Below are 13,147 nucleotides of genomic sequence, written 5' to 3' on the forward strand. Positions count from 1 at the left end.
TCTAGTACCATGAGCCTTCTAGGAAGGGGTGCATGGGTGGAAAATTATTTTTAACAGTGTAGGAATGAGGGATGCTATGTAATGGTCAGTGAAACTGATGGCGAGGATGTGTGCTGTTTGGAACACAATGACTGTTACATGGAAAATGACAACCCTGCATAATATGCAATGTATGTTTCATGAAAAAGATGCATTTATGTGTGTCACTTTCTGAACATGCCTTATGATTATAGTTGAAACAGAAGGTGGAATACTGAAGCTTAAATAAAGCCATGAAGCTACATTTGCAATCAGTCAATGACTCAATTAATGGTTTCTGAATAATTGTATGTGTAATGGTAACACTCATATATAAAAATGGAGATAGGAAATCACCTCCAATTACTGAACTATTTCAGTCTTTCCATTCTGGAATAAAACTGCAACAAGAAATCACTTTACTATTAAACATTTTTTTCTAACTTCGATTTATTAAGTATTTCTCAGTTTACCTTTCATAAAGTATTATCTATTTAGCAATCAAATTTAATATCCCATCTATTATTCACTATTTTCAACGTGGGCTTGTCTTTTTGCCTTGTTTTTCCTCTGCTGACTTCACTATTTCATCTGTCAAAGTTACCTACTCATGTGCTAATGGATTCTTTTCCCTTGTTTAAGTTGGTTGTTACCTAATACCCTTTTAAAATCTCAACAGTTTTTGGTTGAGCCAACTTATCCAGCTCCAAACTCATTAATTTCCCATATTTTCACAACTGCTTCAGATTTTCTCTTCATTTCATAAATAATAAATTATCATCAAGGTTCACATGTGATACTGCAAATGTGTAAATGTATTTAAGTTTAAAAACCTTGTTCCTAAACCTCTGGCTTATCATTATATAATCTATCTGAAAGCCGCCAGTGTCTCAAAGTCTTGTCCATACACACAACATATTTTCATGAGTCTTAAACGCAGCATTCATAAACATTAAGTTGAACACAGTGCAGAATGTTACCAAGCAGCTTCCCCATTCATTTCTTTCCTTCCAGCCCATATTCTCCCAGTATTTTTCCTTCTTCTTTTCCCAGTTTCAGTTTCCAGTCCCCTATCAGTTAAATCTTTGTTTCTTTTAAAAAGAAACGAAGGAACATTAGGTTTAATGTTCCCTCGACATCGATGCCATTAGATACAGAGCACAAGCTCAGATTGTGTCAAGCATGGAGAAGGAAATCAGTTGTGCGCTTTCAAAGGAACCATCCTGGCATTTACCTGGAATGAATTAAGGAAATCATAAATCTGGATAGCAGGACGCAGGTTTGAACCATCAGCCTGTTGAATTCAAGTCCAGTGTCTTCTCTTTTAATGTAATGAATCATTTATTTTGTCTCATCACATATTTATATAATGTCTTCTACAGAGCTAGTACACACATATACCTGTACTGTTGTGGGTCTTAGCTTTGTGTCCATATTGCCTATGGTAATCTATTAATTATGTTGTTAATAGTAGTTCATCTGGATCCATGTCTTCTTGTTCATTGTTAGACCAACTCCTGCATTACTCCTATATGACTTTGTGTTGGTAACAGCATACTCATTTGACCAAAATCCTGTTCTTCTGTCTATTGTACTTCATCAGCTCTTATTATACCTAACTTCAACCAATCCATTCCTCTTTTATAGCTTTCTAATCTATCAAAGACAATATAGAAATCTAATGACATTCCATACTCCAAACTATAGATCCCCTGAGAATGTTTGGATTGTTTCTTTTTTTCTGCTGGCAACATTCCTTTAACTAGTCTCTGACTTGAAATCAAAATGGGGGACTGTTTTAGATCGGGAATATTTTATTCGAGAGGATGTAATTGTCATCAAATTATGTTGTAGTTTCTCAAGAAATAAAATAGCTGTGGTTTCCCCTTATGTCAGCCATGTTGCAGGGTCATCACAGCACAAATATGCCAGCTAATTTTACAAGGCCAGATCTGTAAAATATGCAGACTATTAGCCTAACTATTGAAAAGGTTGTAGGCCCTCTTCAAGAAGCATATGTTGGTCTAGCTTCTGCACAGATTCCATACCAATGTGGTTGCACTTTTGTTTCAATTATCTATTACACTGAGGCATGTTATCCTCCCTGTTGCAGGAATATCCAATATTTGTTATTGACAAAAGAATAGAATGAGTGGTAGAAACCATCCTGTAGAAATAACAGTTTCATTTCAGGAGAAATTTAGGAACACTCAAAGCAATACTAATCTTACAACTCAGCTTAGAATGTATGGTGAAAGGAGGTAAGCCCACATTTATACCATTCATAGATATATAAAAAGATCTTGACACTGTAAACCAAAATATATTCTTTGTAATTTTGAAGTTACAGAGGATGAAATACAGGAAAAGAAACAATATCTGTAACTTGTGAAGAAACAAGACTGCAGTTATACAAGTCAAAGGACATGAAATAGAGCCAATCATTGAGAAAGGAGTATAAGGTTGTAGCCTACCTCTATTTTATTCAGTTTATATACAGAGCAAGCATTAAAGGAAACTAACAAGAAATTTAGAGGAAGAAAGTTCAGAGAGAAATAATAAAAACTTTAAGGCTTGTGGGTGATATTCTGTCACAGACAGCAAAGAACTTGGAAGATCATTTGAACAGGTTGGATGTTGTCTTTAAAAGATGTTATAATTTGTGCATCATTAAAATAATCAAGGGTGATGGACTGCAGCTGAATAAGTCATGCAATTCCAAGAAATTGGATTAAGAAATGAGATGCTAAAATTAATAGTTATGTTTTGCTGTTTGGGAAGCAAATTAACTGAAGATGACAGAAGTAAAGAAGATATAAAATACACACTCATGTTAGCAAGAAACATTTCTCTGAAAGAGACACATGTTAACATCAAATATAAAATTAAATGTTAGGAAATCTTTTCTGAAAGTATTTGTCTGGAATGTAGCTTAATATGGAAATGAGATGATGGTAAGCATTACAAACAAGAAAAGAGCAGAAGTTTTTGAAATGTGGCATTACATAGGAATGCCAAAGATTAAATGATTAGGTGATCTAACCACCTATGAGGTACAGAATAAAGTTGAGAAGAAAAGTGCTTATGGCACTGAAAGAGGGGATTGCTTGACAGGACACATCCTAAGGTCATGGAATAGTTGATTTATTAATGGTGGAATGTGGAGGTGTAAAAAATGTGAAAGATGACCAAGGCTGAAATATAACAAGCTGTTTCAAATTATGTTGGCTACAGTAGTTAAGCAAAGATCGAGAGACTCTTGTCAGGTGCAGGTCCAGGGGATGAGGTCAGTAGGGGGGTGGGAGTGGGGAGGGGGGAGTTATGGAGGGTCATGAACACCCACAAACAACTTTTTACTAAAAGGATTTGTATTATTTTTTTAATCCTTCTGGGCATGCAGCATTATAGATGTCTTGTAAGGACATTATATATATGGTAAGCCAAAACACTGCTGTTCAAAGACATTTTATTAAGATTTTCTTTTCTAGTGTCTTAAGCTTGTATGTCTTCATGGCCATTATCAAACTATCTACAAACATATGGAGTTGTTTGTGTGTATCTATATCTGTATGTAACTAATAACAGTTCTGTGTATGTCTGTCATAGTACCTATTTCCATAACACATCATTAACACTGTCACTGTCTTATACCTTGTATAGCTCTGTGTCACAGGTGTAGCACAGATGAAACTTTTCTTCTCTAGATATGTAATGTCTCAGCAGTGGAATTATATGCTGAGCAATTTTTGCTTGAACTTATTTAATGTTAGTCATAAATTTGACAGCTCACTTGACAACTAAGTCAATGATGTTATATCATTACATTGTTGGATTATTCATCTATGGAGTTTTGTCTGGTGGTAGTCAATTCTTTGCTAATATTCACAGCTGTTGTCTTTGCCTGTAAATTTGTTTAATTCATTATTGTATTCTGAAATTTCAATAAAGTTGTCTATATAAGTTGTTTTAAGTTGGTTTGTTTGTTAAGAATATTGTATACACATTTGCGTGTGTTTACTTACATTTCAAAATCAGATACCAAGAACATACCAGAAATGATGAATACACACACACACACACACACACACACACACACACACACACACACACATACACACACAAATATCCAGACAAAATTATTAATGAACAAACCACCTTAAACATAAAAATTATATTGAAAAATTTATTGAAATTTTAAAGCATGATAATGGATAAAACAAATTTACAGGCAAAGACAACAGCTGTGAATATTAGCAAAGAATTTACTTGTCTCACACACACCTCCAAATATGAATAAGCCAACAATGCAGTGATATAACATAATTGACTAAGCTGTCAATTGAGCTGTCAAACATCCGACTAACATTGAATAGGTCCTACCAAATATTGCTCAGCAACAAATTCCACTGCCGAGACATTACATATCTACTGAAGAACAATTCTGTCTGTGCTACATCTATGATAAGCAGCTATACAAGGTATTAGACAGTGACAGCATTAACAATGTGTTATGGAAGTAGGTACTATGACAGAACTATTATTAGTTACAAATAGACATAGATATATGCACTAACAACTCCATATGTTTGCAGACAGCTTGATAATGGACAGGGAGCTGAAATAGACTTATAGCACTAGAAAAGGAAAGTTTAATAAAAAGTAGCACTAGAAAAGGAAAGCTTAAAAAAAAAAGTATTTGAGCAGCTGCACTTTGGCTTACTACACATACAATGAATTTATATTACACATGTCCATTTCTAAATATTCCAGACAACTTTCAGAAAATAAAGTAGAATATAAATTTTGGGTCTCTAAATTGGCAGGGATTCTATAGAATTACAAGCTGAGTTGGACACATGATATTTTTCAGTTACTAGCTCAAATGGATGCTCTTGTGACCTGAAGGACAGCAGAGAATATTCTAGCCAAATAAAGCTGCCCATCCACAAGTTTACCACATGGGCTGCATACAAAAAATTCCACACACTTCATGAGCCCACAGAGCAAAACCATCAAATGGCAGAAAGCTGAGTGAGCCAAGACAGAAGGGGAAAACATGTCCACAAAAAATGAATAACAGAAACAGTAACTTTGCTAAATGTAGGCAATAGAATTCTCCCATTTACACACATAGGCATAGTCTTCAAATTGTATTCACGGTCAGGGTGGTAAATGAATACTGGTAACTGCCAGTGTCCACTTCAGTTTTTTTGTCATGTAAATTATTGTTGAAGTAGTGAGAATTTGTTGCTTTTATGGTTCTTAAAACAGCTGCATGAGAGATGTAATTCTCAAATGTTTGTACAAATGCATTTCAAATTATGTATTTCTCTGAACAGTAATTTGTAGGAGCTTCATCTATATCTACATCTACAGAACTACTCTGCAATTCACACTCAGGTGCCTGGCAGAGGTTTCATTGAACCACTTTCAAACTACAGGGCGATTATAATTAAAGTTAAACTTTCAAACTGCTATAGAAATAACACCACTGGTCAGAATGACGTCAAATCGCAATGGAATATTATTGGAGGAGGGGAAAACGTATGGCAGAAGAAAAATAAATAATTACAAAATGTAGCAATAGATGGCACTGTAAGCATCATAATTTAATAGTGGTTGACTACAAATGATAAATGAATCATACAACATTGCCTAAGGGGTACGTTTGATATTAAACAAATGGTACTACTCATTGTGCGTGGGTATACAGGTGTGCTACTGTTAGTTATGTAAGCCCATCCACCACGGCAAGGTCATATTAGATCAGATAGGAAAAATCAGTTTTTATTTATCTTGAGGCCAAAAACTGAATAAAAAGCATCAATCAAAATCTGGCACAAAACATGTTCAATATGCTGTCCAACAAGTTGAAATCGAGAAACAGTAAGTTCCACAACTGATCAAAGTGTTGTGCAATGCATGCCTTCAATGCACCTATGTTTGCAATTGGAACACTGAACACAACACCTTTCAGATAACCCCACAGCCAGAAGTCACGCAGATTAAGATTAGGTGATCGGGATGGCCAGGCTATAGGGAAATGCTTAACTGGATTTGCAATGTGCAGAGGTGTGCCATCTTGCATACAAATGATCCCATCCATACATCCACACTGTTGGAGAGTTGGAATGATGTGGTTGTGCAGAAAACACTCATAGCGCTTACCAGTGGCGGCACAGGTAACGGGACAGGAAGCATCTTTCTCTTTGAAAAAATATGGACCTAAGGTAAATGATGCCATAAACCCGCACTACACAGTGACCTCTTCAGAATGAAGTGGTACTGGTTGATTTGTGTGTGGGTTTTCCATTGCCCATATCTGACAACTCTATGTCTTGACATATCCTGTCAGGTGGAAGTGGGCTTCGTCTGTCCACAAAATCTTCCATGGCAAATCATTGTCCATTTCCACGTGAGCAAGAAATTCTAAAGCAAATGTCTCTCTTGCTGGCAGGTCAACAGGAAGCAACTCGGGCTCATGGGTAATTTAGAATGGATGGCAAAGAAGGATGTTTCGTAGGATTTTATGACCGTGCTCATGGGTATGTCCAATGTTCGGGCAATTTTCCATGCACTACATGTATGCACACTACCACTCATCTCCTCCTGCATTACTGTGGCCACTGCTTCCACTGACATTGAATCAATTCATTTCCTCCCTCTACCAGGTTTCACACCAAAAGAACCATCTTTTCAAATTTCTGAATCATTTTCTCCAGACCCATGGCACCATCGGACCAACACCTTTTTTCAAACCCATCAGTGTCCAGAACTTCTGCAGAGTAACATGTGCACAGTATTCATTCTTGTAATACAGCTTTACAAGCAGAGTGTGATCCTGCATTGAGACTGTCATGGTGAATGTTGCAAATGCAAAAGGAGGAAAAGCCTTGTACCTGGCACGTTTATATCAACTTCAGTGGGTTGTGTGTTTTGTGACGGCCTTTGTAGCGACAACACTTCGCTGTAGAAACGGCCTACGAAGTCACCGCCACACTTTTAATAGCGGGCCGACCGGTCCGCTGGAACAGTGAACAGAAAGATGAAAACCCAAACACTCGGATTAAATGAAAGTCAGTACTTATCTTTATTAATGACGATACAGAACACAGTGGTGAACATGGTCTACAGAAATCTGTCTAGTTCGAGTCGGAGCGGCTTGGTCAGCGTCAGCTGACGACAAACAACAACTCTGCTGCGATGAACACACAACTGACTAGCAGGTACACAATTCGGTGGTGAGTATACAACTGAGCGGCGAATCCAGAACTGTCCTAGCGCTCGCGACTCCAGCGCTTAAGAAGCCAGAAGCCAGCGGTGGCGCGCGCAGACTTGCGGTGATTTCCTGTATCGCTGGCGCTGCTTATGCGGACGGCGTCCGGACTTTGATGCTGCCAACCTTTTGGCAGCGGGCTCGGTTGGCATTACTGGCTAGGATATAACACTCCTCCCCCCCAAATCGCCGCACCGTCGTTGAATAATGACGTGGCGAGCGTCGACGGCGGGGGAGGGGTCTGGCCGCAGACGTAGCAGAAGAGACCGGGGCGGAGACTTGTCGGTGGCAGTCCCCGGTCCGCACCCCAGCATTGGCTGCGCGGGGCCTCGGGAAACACCGACTGAAAACCGAGGTCAGGGTGCACGCCTGTGACCACGGGCGCAGCTTCTGGTACTGGACGCGACGGGGCGTCGGGACCCACTAAGAGAGGCAGCGTCTCCTGACGCTGCGTCGACGGCTGCTGAGTGGGCGCCGGACAAGGCGCTGCGGTGTCAGACTCCTTGGGGGTGCCCAAGGAAAGCGGCTGCAGTACAGGCTGCACAGCCACCGCTTGGGAAGGCGGCCTGGCTGAGGGGTCGACGTCCATCAGCTACAAAGGCGGTGACGATGCAACGGTGCAGCAATCTGTGATGCATTAGGTATAAACCTAATATAATATGTCAATTTGCCAAGAACTGCTTGCAATTCATGCAGATTGCGAGAGGCGGGCAAATCACGAATAGCTGCTAAATGTGACTGGGAGGGATGAATGCCTTGAGCATTAATAACATGTCCCAGATACTCCAACTCCGTAAGGAAAAATGAACATTTATCGATGTTGCAACGTAGGCCTGCCTGAGACAACACTGTAAACAAACACTCCAAATTACGGAAATGTTCAGCAGGCGTCCGACCGGACACAACAATGTCGTCTAAATAGTTGCAACACGATGGCACATTAGCCAAAAGTTGGGACAAAAAACGCTGAAAAACAGCTGGAGCTGACGCACAACCAAAAGGCAAACGCAGAAAACGGAACAACCCCAACGACGTGTTTACGACAAAATACTGTTGTGATTGCTCGTCGAGGGGCAATTGCAAATATGCTTCACGGAGATCAATTTTGGAAAAGAAACGAGCTTCCCCTAACTTATCCATCAGCTCGTCCGGACTAGGTAAGGGAAAAGAATCAATGACAGTCTGAGGATTAACTGTCGACTTAAAATCAGCACACAAACGTAACTTGCCAGACGGTTTCTTTATAATAACTAAGGGAGAAGCCCACTGGCTCGCTGAAACGGGTTGAATAACACCGTCGTTTTGCCAACGACGAAGTTCATCTTCTACAGGTGCCCGGAGGTCGTGAGGCACTGGACGAGCACGAAAAAATCGAGGCTGAGCATTATCTTTTAACGTAATATGAGCGGCAAAGTTCGCAGCACAACCGAGTTCGTCTTTAAATATGTCACTGTATCGTTTACACAAATCGGTTATGCTGTCTTGAGGAACAACAACAGAATTAAGTTGCAACACATTGTCTTGGATAGACAGGCCAAACAAGTCAAAACAGTCTAATCCGAAAATGTTTACACTGTCTGTAGCGCGGAGCACTGTGAATGAAACTGTTTTTGTGTTGCCCCGGAATGTGGCTGTCACGCTACATACACCTAACACGGGAATGTGTTCTCCACTATAAGTAGCCAAAGAATGTTTTGCCGCTGAAAGTTTAGGGCGGCCGATAGCCGCATACGTAGCACTATTTATGAGAGTCACAGACGCACCAGTGTCTAATTGAAAATTGAAGGTCTTATCCTGGATGCGTAGCTTCACAAAGAGTTTATTACACTGTCTCTGGATCGGTGCAGTGGAGGCGGAAGACACAAAATCAGCGCGTTTAGCGCGTGTTCGCTGCTTACGACAACTCTTGGGTTGGGCAGGTGGAACAACAACTCCCGCTTCACTTGCAGTCTGTACATTACTTTTTACAGAGTTTGAATTACGCTTGGGTCGCATAGCAGAGGGCTGGGTGGGTGGCTGATTGCGAACAAGTTTATTACCCACACGAACCGTGGAAGAGTCTTTAAACGCGACCTTCTGGGCGGGCTGGCTTTGAAGAACATGAATATCCCTGGGCTGGGCAGCACTAGAATCGTTCTTGCGTTTACGCAAACAAACAGTCTGGATGTGTCCTTTCCTTTGACAAAAGTGACAAACCGCGTTTCGTAACGGGCAACGTTCACGAGGATGAGCAAGAACACACTTAGGGCAAGACTTAAGTCTATCATTTTGCACACGCGGCTGACGAATGTGTTTAACATGACGCGGCCGGCTAGTGTTTACAGTCTGACTCTGCCGGTGGGGCCGCGGGCGTGACATAACTTGCTTAGCACAGGCAATTTGAGAAATACATGGCTGATCTAACTCACACTCAGCAGAGTCGAAAGTATCTTGGGCTTCAATAATGTTCATCACAGTCTCTAATGACGGGTCAGGCAACTTTAAGATAGCAGCACGAATACGAGAATCTGCAATGTTTTGAGTAATAGCGTCTCGTAACATGACATCACTGTAGGAAGCTCCACACACACAATTAAATCGGCACTGACGGGTGAGGCCTCGTAAATCTGTTAACCACTGTTTATTAGATTGATGTGGCAGTTTCTTTAATCTGAAGAACTTGAATCTGGCCGCTGCCACATGAACTCGCGACTCGAAATACTCAGCAAGCTTGGTAACAACAACGTCATAGTCTAAAGCTTCTGGCTTGGATTCCGGGAACAACTTACAAAGTAGTCTATAGACTTCCACGCCTGCAGTGGAAATTAAATAAAGCTGCCGCTCATTACCTGTGATTTTGTAGACTGTCATGTGCGCCTGCAACTGCGCGAAATATTCTTGCCATTCTTCTCGTGATGCCTCAAAAGCACGAAAAGGCGGTGCTGCCTGTGCTTGTTCCTTGTGTGGTGGTGGATTAGCCGTTTGTTTGGCGATTGCTTCCACCAGACTTTGTATTTGCTGACTCTGTAACAAGATCAACTGTTGTAATTCGGCAGACATAGTGAACACAAATTAAACCAGCCCCCAAAATTCTGTCTCAAGAAACAAGTTAAACCAGCCCTGCACACGAGTTCGGAAGTCCTCGTCGCCAGTTTTGTGACGGCCTTCGTAGCGACAACACTTCGCTGTAGAAACGGCCTACGAAGTCACCGCCACACTTTTAATAGCGGGCCGACCGGTCCGCTGGAACAGTGAACAGAAAGATGAAAACCCAAACACTCGGATTAAATGAAAGTCGGTACTTATCTTTATTAACGACGATACAGAACACAGTGGTGAACATGGTCTACAGAAATCTGTCTAGTTCGAGTCGGAGCGGCTTGGTCAGCGTCGGCTGACGACAAACAACAACTCTGCTGCGATGAACACACAACTGACTAGCAGGTACACAATTCGGTGGTGAGTATACAACTGAACGGCGAATCCAGAAGTGTCCTAGCGCTCGCGACTCCAGCGCTTAAGAAGCCAGAAGCCAGCGGTGGCGCGCGCAGACTTGCGGCGATTTCCTGTATCGCTGGCGCTGCTTATGCGGACGGCGTCCGGACTTTGATGCTGCCAACCTTTTGGCAGCGGGCTTGGTTGGCATTACTGGCTAGGATATAACAGTGTGCATGACACACACAGCACCATCTATTGATTAATTTTCACACAATTTTTTTACTTCTGCCATATGTTTTCCCCCTTCGATAATATTCCATTGCAGTTTGACATCATTCTGACCAGTGGTGTTATTTCTACAGCATTTTGAAAGTTTAACTTTAATTATAATCATGCTGTATTTCTCTAACGTTCACTCTGGAGCAGCACATGGGAAAAACAAACACTTAAATCTTTCTGTGCAAGCTCTGATTTCTATTATTTTATTAGACTGGTCATTTCTCCCTATGTATGTGGATGTCAACAAAATATTTTCACATTCGAAATTTCAAGAAAAGATATCATCACAATGAAAAAATGCCTTCGTTTTAATGACAGCCACCCCAACTCATGTACCATATCCCTGGAACTCTCTCCTCTATTTCACATGAATACAAAATGAGCCACTCTTCTCTGAGTTTTTTCGATGTCCTCCACCAGTCTTAATCTGGTACGGATCCCATACTGCACACCAGTACTAGAGAATAGGATCGACAAGTGTATTATAGAAAGTCTCTTTATCAGACCTCTTATATCTTCTAAGAGTTTTGCCAATAAACTGCACTCTTTTGTTTACCTTACCCACAATATTATTTATGTGATTGTTCCAATTTAAATTATTCCTAATTGTAAATCCTAGTTATTTATTTGTATTGATAGCCTTTAGATATGTGTGATTTACCATTTAATGGAAATGTAACAGATATGTTTTAGTGCTTGTGTGGATAACGTCACAGTTTTCATTGTTTAGAGTCAATTTACCACTTTCCACACTATGCAGATATGTCTGAATCATTTTGCAATTGGTTTTGAGCTTATGATGACTTCACTGGACTGTAAATGACAATATTATCTGCAAACAATCTAAGGGATCTGCTCAGACTGTTTTCTAACTCATTTATATAGATTAGGAATAGCAGAGGGCCTATAACCTGTCCTCGGGGAAAGCCAGATATCAGTCCTGTTTTACTTTACGACTTTCCATCAGTTACTGCACACTGTGACCTTCTGATAGGAAACCATGAATCCAGACACAAATCTGAGATGATTCTCCATAGGCATGCAGTTTGATTAGAAGTCACTTGTGAGGAATGGTGTCAAAAGCCTTTTGGAAATCTAGAAGTATGGTATCAATTTGAGATTCCTTGTCAACAGCACTCATTACTTCATATGAATAAAGAGCTAGTTGTGTTTCACAGGAACAGTCTTTTCTGAAGCCATGCAAACTCAGTGTCAATAGATCATTTTCTCTGAGGTAACTGATAGTGTTCGAACACGGTGCAAGATCCAAAATCCTACTACAAATTGATGTCAGTGATGAGGATCATTCACTGGATTATTCCTGTTTCCTTTCTTGAGTATGGGTGTGAGCTGTACAACTTTCCAGTCTTTAGGTATTGGTACTGAGTATTTCAGAGTCCACAGTCTACTGAATAATAATCAACTTGACTTTGAAACAGGTAGAAGTACAGAAACAGTGGTAACAGATTACACAAATGAAATAGTTAGAAACTTGGATAAAAACAGTGGTGTTGCAGGAGTTAGTTTAGATATTCCTAAAGCTTTTGACATTGTTGGAAGCAATGGAATTGAAAACAAGTGGTTGCAATCATATTTGCATAATAGATCACACATTGTGTAAATCGCATAAGCTCATTGTAATCATAAAATCAAATTAGAATCTGTTGCAATGAAAATCAAAATAGGTGTACTGCAGGTAGTGTGTTAGACCCCTAACTGTTCCTTATTTGTATAAATGACATACCCAGGTGAGAAAATACAGTTAAGATTATTTGTTTGCAGATGGCACAAGTGCAAATGTTAAGGTATATTTTATCCACAACAACTCATCAAGTCCTCAAGTCCTTGCATTCACAGTTTGACAACAGGCTGACCCTTAAGGCGAAGAAAACAAATTATATTTAATTTTGAAAGATGACTAAAAACAAAGCTCTCCAGCTGGTACTGCCTAGAAATGAGTTGCTAATAGTATGATGCACAAAAGGTTAGGAATGTATCTTGATAAGGCTTAAACTGAAAAGACCATCTAACTAAACTCTCCCAGAGACTCAGTTCTGAATGTTTTGTTGTGAGAATTATTCCTAAAGTTTGCTCCTCAGATGGTGCTAGAATGACTTGCTTTGGTTACTTCCAGTTGATAATACAGTCTATAAATTT

The sequence above is a fragment of the Schistocerca nitens genome, chromosome 5, assembly GCF_023898315.1.
Source record: "Schistocerca nitens isolate TAMUIC-IGC-003100 chromosome 5, iqSchNite1.1, whole genome shotgun sequence".
Classification (NCBI taxonomy): domain Eukaryota; kingdom Metazoa; phylum Arthropoda; class Insecta; order Orthoptera; family Acrididae; genus Schistocerca; species Schistocerca nitens.